The following is a 12256-nucleotide window of genomic DNA, read 5'->3' as shown; positions in this document are numbered from 1 at the left end:
ACCGTGCCCTAGACTCCTAGAACTGTAAATGAATTAAACATTAATGAATAAATTTGATATTTAACTTGGTAAGAATTTGTTTATGTTCGTTTAATATACATTGGATCAATTAAATAAATAAACTTGAATAGCTAGTTAAACTAAATAAATTTGGACACATTTATATTCAACTCATTAATGTTCGTGAACAATGTTCACGAACTATGTTCATTAATAAAACTCATATCAACATGTTAAATAAATAAAAACAATAATAAGCAAATAAGTTTGAATTATCAAACTCAATAACCAATCAAACAAGTAAAAGTTTCAAACAATCAAACAAGCTTAAATTAAGAGCTTGATAACATATAAATGAACCAAGCTCGAACCAAGCTTGAATTTAAAGCTTGATAACATCTAAACGAACCAATCTTAAACCAAACTTCAAATAGGCTCAAGCTCATAAAAAATAAATCATGCTAAGCTTGAACAATCATTTCAAAGACTTGATTCATTTTAAGTTCGGCTCGGCTTGATTATCTTATCAAATAAGCTTAAACACCCCAAGGCTCAGCTCGGCTTATTTATGATGGAGCAGCGGGGCCCACAAGAGGGGGTGAATTGCCTATAAAATAAAATTAACCCCTTCTCATACTTTGGACTCGACTAGTAGCTCAATTATAATAACAATAATAAAACTGAACTAAACAACTTTAAAAAAAGACGTAAAAAAGCTAGAAATTAACTTGGTTACAACATAAATGGTTGTTAATCCAAGGCAGTGAAAAGCACTAGAAGATCTCCTTCGTTGCAGTCGAAGATCTCCTCCCCGGCTTCTCGTCTCTCGGATTGCCACGTGCATCCTTCTCATCCGTTGGTGTACTCTTCCGCAACACCTTGTCCTTCGGATGCACCGAGCCCGTCGACTCCCTTCCAGTGCTATCATTCTCGCTAGCTGCATCTTCCGCTCAACTTCTTGTGTTCCTAAGCTTCTGCACACTTAGACACAAAGATCAAATACACAAGACCTAACTTAACTTGGTTGACTACATCAAAACTACTACTGAGTATTTAACTTGATTATACATCAACCCAAGTTAAAGTTAGAGTTAAATAAGAAGTAATAACTTGATTATATAAAGAAGCGCCCCCAGGGCGTAGCGCATATGGTGGACGCATGATATCTATGGCGTAATGGTCAGGGGTCGATTCTCAGGAACTGACGACCTGGGGTTTACCCCGCCATGCGCCTATGGCCTGTGTACCTGCATGAACCTCCCTCCATATCCGTGGGGCCGGCACTAGGGGGGCCGCTAAGGTAGCGGATCTACCTTGATTATATAAAGAAGTTACAATTTAATGAAATAACTAATTTAAGATTTTTGCAATGATAAGTAAAAAAGTCCTAACTCCCCCTTAATCCTTAATCCCTCTTAATTTTTACATATTTCTCCCACTTTGATCACATAGAAAAGAATATTTGAGAAAAATGCATTAATAGTTAAAAAAAATTAGAAAAATAAACTATTAGAAAATTATGAAAAAAAAAATTCTAGGGGTACATAACAATGATTATTAGTAAGCTAAAATAATTTTCAAAAAATATTATATTTTTACTAATTAATCTCCTGTTTTGATAAAAAAATAATATTAAAAATTACTTATCGATTTTGAAAAATCTTGAAAAGTTTTGTCAACTTCAACCGGACAATGTTAGATCAATATAAAAATTCACATGAAGAAATACTTTATATTTGAAAAGAAATAAATCATTTCATTACAAAAACTAATTTTTGAATATAAATTTTTAAAAATATTTTTTAAACTTTAAAAATTCTATTATTTTTCCTGAATGTGTAAAAGACATTATTTAATGGTAGAAAAAAAAATTAAAATTTCTATTTTCTTGAACTTTTAATATTAACAATTATCTTTTCAAAAAATAATTTATAATAATTTAGACATTATTTGAAAAAAAATTAAAAATATTTATAATGATAGAGAATATCATATTTCATCACAGAAAAATAAAAGTTATTAAAAAGACGCTAGAAAAATATTTTTAATTTTCATAGTACCATTTTTGTTAATAAATTCATAGAAGATAGCTTAACTGTAAAAGAATTTTAAAAATATTTTGTTGACAGATAATATTATGTTTTATCACAGAAAAATAAGATTTTCAAAATTTAAGTCTGCGAAATAATTTTAAATTGCAAAGTATAATTTTCATTAATAATTTTATAAGAAATAACTTAATAGTAAAAAAAATTTGAAAAAAAATCTATTTATAGATTAAATCATCATATAGCATAAGCAAAATTTTCAACTCAAAATATGTATAGAAAATTTTTTTAAAAAAATATTTTTCTAATTGAGGCCATTTCTATTCTAATAATTAAAAAAATTAGAATTTAATTTAAAAAAGATTTTGAAACCTAATATAGGTTCCTACCTACTAGATTTATTAAAATTTTGGAGGTGCATAGTGTATGATCGAAAAGAATTTAGATATCTCCACAATGCCATGATATTATCCATTTTGGGTCTAAGCCCTCATGATTTTGCTCTTGGGCTCTCCCCAAAAAGCCTTACGCCAATGGAGATATCTTTTTCTTATAAACTCATGATCTTTCCCATGTGTTTTTAATGTGGGACTATGTTTGCAACCATGCAACCCTAACAATCACCCCCTCGAACAAAGGACCACAGGCTTCCTATGTCCGATCCTCGACCCGCCAGGTCTTCCTGCCCCTCGGTCCACCCGACATACTAGGACTTCCTGCTTAGTGTCTGGTTCTCTTGATTCGAACATAGGAGCCCTCACTTTCTTTGTTTGAGGTCAATATTGTACTCATATGGCTCAATCAAACCATATCTCTTGTGCACAGTCGGCGATTAAACCTTCTGACAGTCCAGACTCTGATACCAATTATAGGATCAAAAAAAATTTAGATATCTCCACAATGGCATGATATTATCCACTTTGGACCTAAGCCCTCATGACTTTACTCTTGGGCTCTCCCCAAAAGGCCTTATGCCAATGGAGATATCTTTCTCTTATAAACCCATGATCTTTCTCATGTATTTTCAATGTGGGATTATGTTTGCAACCTTGCAACCCCATCACATAGTTTCTAGGGATTTTCTTAATTTGTCCTTGGTGATTTCTTATGTACCAATTGAGCCTATCATAATTTCTAAATATTGATTTTTGAAAATCGTTTGAACATGCATGGTCATTTTTCAATTTTTCTATTTATACTATTAATTTTTTGTTTTCTTTTTTGAAATTGTCAAACATATCTAATGGGCATAAATTTGTTAAGTTTAATTTTAATCTAGCATTATCTTTTTCTAGTTGTACTATATTCTTAGATAACATTTTGATAAATTTAAAAGATTGTTTGGGAGATAGTGCACATACCTCACTTATCTCGTATTCTAATGTTCCCCCTTCGTCACAATTTTCTTCTGAAGATCCTCCTCTTTCATTGATGCTCATCTCTGAGCTGCTTTTATCTTCTCCTTGGTGATCCGTCAGTAGAGATAATCTGACGTATTCTTCAACTTCTGATTCTGATAACGATGATTCGTCCCACATCGCCTTCAGGGTTTTAAGCTTTTATTTTGTTGTTATTTTGCCCTTGTTCTTCAGTTTAAGGCAGTCATCCTTGATGTTATCTTCCTTTTGCTTCGGGATTATTTTTTAGCCTGCGCCTTATTAAATTTATTAGTTTTAAGAAACCTGTTAAATTTTCTTACCATTAGGTCAACTTCGTCTTTATCGATTGATGCTTTAGAGTGTGGTTCTTCTTTCTTGGTTTTCAAGGCAAGATTATTCAACTTTTTAGTTTCTTTAGGATTTGCACATCGAGTTTCATGAAGTTCAAAAATAGAAAACAAATTCTCTAGTATACTTACCTCGAAGTCATTAGAGATGTAGTATGCATCTACTAAGGATGACCATATGCATTTTGGAGTCCTTGGGAAGGCGTTGAGCATGTACCAGATTAAATCTCGATTCGTTACCGATTCTCTAAGATTGTTGAGCTGAGTGATGAGTTCTTTGATCTGTGCTTGTCCATCCGAAGGTTCGTTTGCTGGGTTCAGAGGATGTCCCATCTTACTAACTTTGCTTCTGAAGTACCTTTGTAGAGTTCCAGAAATTTCTCCCAATGCTCTTTGGCGAAATTGTAGCTGCCGATTCGATTGACCTCCTAGGATGTAAGAATGCTCAGCTGATGGAATTTTACTTTATCGTTCACCATGAAGTCAGCTTGTTCTTTCTTTGTCCATAAGTACTCTTCTTTTTCAGCTCCATGTTGGTCCTTGGGGGCTACAAAATCATATTTCATAATTAAAAGAATTTCAAAGTCGATTTTAAAAAAATACCTCCATCCGGTGTTTCAATTGCATGAAGTCTCCCTCAAACTTCAATGGATAAATGCTTGCATTGGCCATCGTTTCATTGCTTCAGTGGCGGTCAGTCCTTTTTGAATCATTCTAGCTCTGATACCACTTAATGGAGTAGCGGGACCGACAAGAGGGGGTAAATTACCTACAAAATAAAATTAACCCCTTCTCGTACTTTGGACTTAATTAGTAGCACAATTATAATAACAATAATAAAACTGAACTAACAACTTAAAAGAAAGACGTAAGAAAGATAAAAATTAACTTGGTTACAACTTAGATGGTTGTTAATCCAAGACATTGAAAGGCACTAGAAGATCTCCTTTGTTATAAGCGGAGAAGCCTCTTATAGACGTTAATAGCTCAAGAAATAGATTAGGAAAGAGTACAAGAGTTGAAGTTCAAGTTATATTCTATTTCTTAGTTTCAAGAGTCTTTTTATAGCCCCTAGAAAATTCTATCCGAGGTTGGAAGGCGCCTCTAATGTGGCAAGTTTTATCTGTGCGAAGATAAAACTTTATATTTGCTAATGGTCACTGGAACGTGCCTTCAATAGGTTGGAAGGCGTCTTCATACTATTCATCGAAGGTACCTTCCAAGGCATGGAAGGTGCCTTGCATAAGGTAGATTAGCTCCTTAGTTGATCTCTTCGCGTGGGTGATACTCCAGCTAACCGTTGACCTCACCGGAACCCAACTCTGACCTTCTCTTCAAGCAGGCTTCCTCTCCAGCTTCTCATCCCTTGGATTGTCGCACGTGTCTATCCGCCAATGTACTCTTCTACAGCACCTTGCCCTTCAGATGCACCGAGCCCGTCGACTCTCTTCTTGTGTCATCCTTCTCATTAGTTGCATCTTCGCTAACGAAGTACTTACACAAGACCTAACTTAACTTAGTTGACCACATCAAAACTACTATGAGATACTTACAGTTTATAGCCCCCCCCCCCCCCCCAATTGTTGGTACAATTATCCTTGGGTCAAAGTTAACCAGTTTGACTCAAGCTTAATTTTTGATACTTGACAATATATAGAGATTGCAGGTACATTTATCTATTAGGGAGAATATTGGTGCAAGTCTCCTGTGGTCAAAGGTTGATCAGTTTAAAGTGAGAGAGTAGGCAAGTAGGTCAAAGTTGATCGGATACTTGACTAGAAAAGTCCTAACTAGAGATTATGCAAGGGCAAAACTAACAGGATGGTTGACAAAATAAGAAAAACTAAGTGGGTTAATGTTGATCAGACACTTGGTGTTAAAGGTCCTGGTGAGTGAAGCCGAACAGTGAGGAAAGTCCTGGTGAGTGAAGCTAGACAGATGGAAAGTCCAAGTGAGTAAAGCCAAGCAGTTGAAAAGTCCCAGTGAGTAAAGTCAAACAATGAGAAAATCCTAGTGAGTAAATCTATGTGGTGAGAAGTTTCGGTGAGTGAAGCTAGGCAATGAGGAAGTCCTGGTGAGTGTAGCCTGACAGTTGGAAAGTCCCAATAAGTAAAGCGGGGCAGTGAGAAAATCCTAATGAGTTAGGTGGTGAAAACTCCTAGTGAGTGAAGTCGAGCAATGAGAAAGTCTTGGTGAGTGAAGTCAGACAGTTGGAAAGTCCCGGTGAGTGAAGTCGGGCAGTGGAAAAATCCTAATGAGTAAAACTAGGTGGTGAAAAGTCCCAGTGAGTGAAGCCGAGCAGTAGGAAAATCCTAGTGAGTGAAGTCAGGTGGTGAAAAGTCAAGGTGAGTGAAGCCAAATATTGGAAAATTCAGGTGGGTCAAAGATTGATCGGACACATAGTGTTTGGAAGTCCAAGTGAGTCATGGAGGATCAGACACTTGCAAGAGGAGAAAAGCCAAAGTGAGTCAAAGGATTGACCAGACACTTGGTAAAGAAGTCCCAACAAGTCAACGATGACCGGATGCTAGGTAATGAGGACTCCCAATAGGTCACTGTTGACCAAATGTTAAGAAGGGAACCCTAGGACTCGAGTTTAGGAGCTAGGGTTGCCAAATTGATTAGGGTTGAGCTTAAGTGATTAAGCTCCAGCTTAATCGCCTAATGCTCAAAATCGTGATTACATAAGCGACCTGAATCACTTAAGCTAAGTGATTCAGGATAACTTAAGCGATCATCCTAATCACTTAAGGCCTTTTATATAATGAAACAGAAAGCGTGGTAAGAAATTAAGCAGGGTAGCTTAATCACTTATGACCTTTCTCGTGATCGAGTACAAGGGAGTGGGATCGACCCTCTTAAGCAATTGGGGTAATCGATTAGGTTCAAAAATATAGTCATTCTAAACATGTTGTAGAGGTAGTAATCGCTTAAGGAGAATCTTAGGTGATTCAAGACAATCAAAGAGCCTTAGAATAGGGTTGACGCGAGCACTATTTCTTATCTCTCTCGCTCAAAGTTTCTCAATGACACATGGCCAGTTCTTGGAGACTTAGAGTGAAGTGTTGCTACATTTTCAAGCTGATCAAGAGATGTTTCCAAGCAAAAAAAAGAGAAAGCTAGGGTTTCATTGTTGTAATCTTATAAGATTTCTTTTATATTAGCTTCTCATCTTCTTCTTCTTGTATTTCTTTGTATGTGAGTTTGTACGAGGCTTCTCTGCCTCCAGATTGTTTTCAAAAAGGAGGGTTTTGATAGTGTATGTGTGTGCAATGTGTGGATCCTTGGATTAGTCACCTTAATGAGGTGGATACCAAGTAACCACAAGGAGTTAGCATTACTTCCAAGTTTTCATTGCGCAATTAAGAAGATCAAGAAATAGAAGCCAGCTATTCACCCCCTCCCCCTCTAGCTCCCCTCTTCACCGGACTCATCGCAAAAAAGGGCAATGAGCTAGAGGAAGAAGAAGAAGTTGAAGCCCTAAAGTCAACAAGTCAAAGATTTCATCTAGATAGCTCAACTTCAAGATGGATTTTCGAGATGGACTCGAATTTGATACTCGAGCACCTCCACCATTCATATCATCAAGCTTCAATCTTTGGAAATCAAGGATAAAATTTTTTTTCATGATGGAGATAGAGCAATGGTTTGCTCTAATTGAGGGATTTGAAGATCCAAGTGATAACAAAGGCAAGCTCATCAAAAGAAACAAATAGAGCGAGGAACAAATCCAAAGATGAGAGGCAAATGAGAAGGTAATCAAAATTTTGGTTCATTTATTGTCATGCATTATTTTGTACAAAATTGGAGATTATCAAGATGCAAAGGAGCTATGGAGCAAATTTGTGAAGTTCTTTGAAGAACTATCCTTAATGGAATGCAAAGACAAAGGTAAAGAGGGAAACTCTTTGTTTCATGTATATGAGGATTCGGAGGTTGAGAGTTGTCCAATATTCGAGGAGGAAATTGAAGAGGTATCCACCTCAAGAATTGAGAGGGAGTGTAGATCATTGATGTCGGATCAAGAAGAAGCCTCAGTTTCTAAAGATGATGAGGAGGACGATGATGCCACCTCTATAAGTCAAGAAAGATCAAACGAAGGATCATGTGTCACTCCTATAAGTAAAGGTATAACAATTTTAAGTTGTAAAAATAAAGATCATATTATTTATTTTGAGTGTAGGAAAAGAGGGCACTATAAGAGTAAGTGTCTTAATTTGGTCAAAAAGAAAATCCTAGTGGCACCTAGGACGAACGAAAAAATCAAACGAGGTCAGGACATGATACGAAATAGCAAGGAGCACATTGTGTGCTTCTCATATAATCAAAAGGGGCACTATTAAAATCAATGCCCAAGGGGAGGAGATCGACCAAGAGCCGAGAAGGAAGCTCAATTCAAGGGGGAGATCTTAAAGTAAACCCAAAATGTCATTTATTGATGCAATTTCTTAAAAAATGATTAAAAAAAAAATATGCTAGAAATAATTTCTATCATTTTAATACCATTTATCATGAAAATAGGAAGTATGATTTGATTAAGAAAAAATATATAGTGTATCATACTATAACTACCTTACATAAGGATAGGAAGGTAAAAAATGATTTAGGTAAGAAATCTAAGAAATATAGATATATGCCTAAAAGAAAAAAATTCTCAAAAGATAAATGAAAAATCTAAGCTTGAGGATTTATAAAAGGAAAATCAAGTCTTGAGATCAAGACTTGGAAAAATAGAAATGAACCTTAGAGAAATGACAAATGAAGAAAAATAATCCAAGAACAAAAATCTAGGCCAAAATAGACAAGATTCATCCAATGGTTGTAGGTGTTTGGGATACAAACATAAAATCAAAAAGGATATGCCTTCATACCATAGAGTTCCATATAGTTATGGAACTAGCCCTAGGTTTAGGAGTCAAGTCAAAGTTACAAGGGAAGCAATACCTAGAGTTGACTTTGAGGAGACTAGTATGATTAATGCTTCTAAGAAGCTTTGGAGAGTCATTAGAAAGGTGTTTAAGAAAGTTATCCCCAGTGAGTACCTAGAATACCAAAGGAGTACCAATAGATTTTGAGTTCCTAAGAGTATGTTTTCTACACCCTAGATGGGTTTAGAGAATGTTAACCCTAATTGGAAGGATAGTTAACTTAACCATGAAAAAAGTTGGCATCTTAGGGCATTTTCAAGGTGTTGTGACACTTTGAAAAAAAAATTTAATTTTTACTCTTGAAGAGTAAATGTGTCAATTAAAATATTTAAGGAATTGAATTTAATTAAATTGACATAACTAGGATAGAAGGCAAAATGTGCTAAGTTAGGATTTTGACACATTTAACGAAAAAAGTGACTTTTAAGTTAAATTAGGTTTAACTTAGCAAAAATAGGTTAAGAACAAAACTTAGATGAAAATCTAGGTATTATTTGCCCTATCACATGTCATGATATCATGACATCATATTTGATATTTATATTTCATTATGAAAAATGTCATAATATTTTTGATACATCTCATACATGCATCATTCCATTTATGATATATTTAGATTATTTTTTAGAAAGTATGCATGTGATGTATACCTTATGAATTATTTTAATTCCGTGTAATTAAGGACAATGACATTAATTATCAAATGACATCCTCGGTGGATAATCAAAATTTAAAATGCCTAGTTAGAAATGCATGATCCCTTAGATTAAAGAAAACCAATATCTACATCTCACAAGGACTATAAGTTAGCTTGTATGTATTTTGATGTATATATATACAAGTGAGATGTTAGAAGGATGAACAAACTCAAAATGTTGATTTAGTGCATCTATTTGAGTTTTAGTTTCATCAAAATTCATAGATTATGTGTTATCCAATCATAGGAAAAATAAGTGTACAAGTCATGTACATTTTGTTGGTTGCTATTCGGAAAACCTAGAGGTTCCACTGTACAAAAATTTTGTACAAAGGTCTGAACTTTTTCCTAGCTACCATGTGTTCTTTTAAATTAAATTTTGGATCGCCTGCGGAACTTAACACGTTTGATCCAAAACTTAATCTATTTGTTCTTTTAGGTTTTGACTTGGATCTCCTGCGGAACTTAACACGTTCGACCCAAATCACCTTAAGTTATTAATTCCATTAAATATTAATTTTCATAATTGGTTCCCAGTACTGACGTGGCGAGGCACACGGCCTTCTTGGATATGGGAGCAACCACCACCGACTAGACAAAACCTTTTATGGAAAGATAATATTTAATTTTCTAAAATAACTTTAGGTTAACCGAAAAGAACAATCAAATCACAAGGGAAAGAAAAAAAAAAGAACACTATATCGAAAACAAATTCGAAACTCTAGAATCGTATGCCTCTTGTATTTGGTATTATTTCCAAAAATAACTAGTATGATGCGGAAAGAAAAATTACTAGTTATACCTTTTAGAAAGACCTCTTGATCTTCTACCGTATTCCTCTTCTAACCTCGGACGTTGTGTGGGCAACGATCTTCCGAGATGAGAAATCACCAATCACCTTCTTCTTCCTTGCAAGTTTCGGCCATCAAAACATCTTCTAGGATGAAGAGGTTCGGCCACCACCACCATACTCCAAGGGATGCTAGAAACGAGGCTTGCTTTCTCTCCTTTTTCTCCTTCCTTGATCCGGCCACTAACAAAAGCTCCACCAAGAGATAAGTTTCGGCCAACAAGAGGAGAGGAGAGAAATAGGGCCGGCCACACCACCAAGGAAAAGAGGGAGAAAAATAGAATAGAGTCGTTAGCCTTGAAGCCTTCTCTACCCCCTCTTTTATAATCCTTGGTCTTGGCAAATAAGGAAAATTTAATAAAAACTTCCTTAATTCTTTAGCCAATGAAAAGGAAAATTTATTTAATTAAAACAATTTTTTTCTTTTCAAAATTCAATGGTCGGCCACAACAATAAACTTCCAAGCAAATAAAATTTTAAACACCAATTAAAACTTCCTTATTTGCTTCCGAAAATTTATAAATTTCTCCAATAATTTTATCCCTTCATGATTGGTTTATAAAAAGGAAATTTAATAAATTAAAATCTTTCTTTTAACATGTGGATAAAAAGAAAGTTATCTCTAAAAATTAAAATCTCTTTTAATCTACAAATAAGGAAAGATATCAAATCTTTTCTTAATCTTTTGTAGAAACTTATAAAAGAGAATATTTAATTTTAAACTCTCTTTTAAATCATGAACATGGTTAAAAAGGAAAGTTTTCTTAAAATTTAAAATCCTCCTTTAAACAACAAATAAGGAAAGATTTCAACTTTTAAACATGTAGATGATTTACAAATAAAGAAAGTTTTTACCAAAAATTAAAACCGTCCTTTTAAACTACAAATAAGGAAAGAGATTAATCTCTTCTCTTAATCTTTTGTAGAAAGTTATAAAAGGAAATTTTTAATTTTTAAACTCTCTTTTAAAATCATGATATCCACATAAGAAATAATTTTAATAAAAATCCTTTTTAATATTCTTGTGGCCGGCCACCTAAGCTTGGGACCCAATCTTTGGCCGGCCACCTACATGGCTCATCCACTTGGTCTTGGCCGGCCCTAGCTTGGGTTCCAAGCTAGCTTGGCCGGCCCCATTGGATGGGTAAGAAGGTGGGTATGCGGTGGGTATAAATCTCTATATACTAGACGCTACGATAGGGACCGAGAGGAGGAATTGGTTTTGGTCTCCCGATGAAATTAAGCATCCCGTGTTCGCCCCGAACACACAACTTAATTTCATCAATAATAATTCATTCCACTAAAGAACTATTATTGAACTACCGCACCAATCCCAAATTACATTTTGGGCTCCTTCTTATTATGAGTGTGTTAGTCTCCCTGTGTTTAAGATATCGAATGTCCACTAATTAAGTAAGTTACTGACAACTCGCTTAATTAATATCTAGCTCCAAGAGTAGTACCACTCAACTTCATCGTCATGTCGGACTAAGTCCACCTGCAGGGTTTAACATGACAATCCTTATGAGCTCCTCTTGGGGACATTCTCAACCTAGATCACTAGGACACAGTTTCCTTCTATAATCAACAACACACACTATAAGTGATATCATTTCCTAACTTATCGGGCTTATTGATTTATCGAACTAAATCTCACCCATTGATAAATTAAAGAAATAAATATCAAATATATGTGCTTGTTATTATATTAGGATTAAGAGCACACACTTCAATAATAACTGAGATCTTTATTCCTTTATAAAGTCAGTATAAAAGGAACGACCTCAAATGATCCTACTCAATACACTCTAAGTGTACTAGTGTAATTATATAGTTAAGATAAACTAATACCTAATTACACTACGACCTTCCAATGGTTTGTTCCTTTCCATCTTGGTCGTGAGCTACTGTTTATAATTTATAAGGAACCGATAACATGATCTTCTGTATGTGACACCACACACCATGTTATCTACAATATAAATTAATTGAGCAACTACATTTATC

Source organism: Zingiber officinale, chromosome 1B, assembly GCF_018446385.1.
Source record: "Zingiber officinale cultivar Zhangliang chromosome 1B, Zo_v1.1, whole genome shotgun sequence".
Taxonomy (NCBI): domain Eukaryota; kingdom Viridiplantae; phylum Streptophyta; class Magnoliopsida; order Zingiberales; family Zingiberaceae; genus Zingiber; species Zingiber officinale.
Note: the sequence above shows the minus strand (reverse complement) of the source record.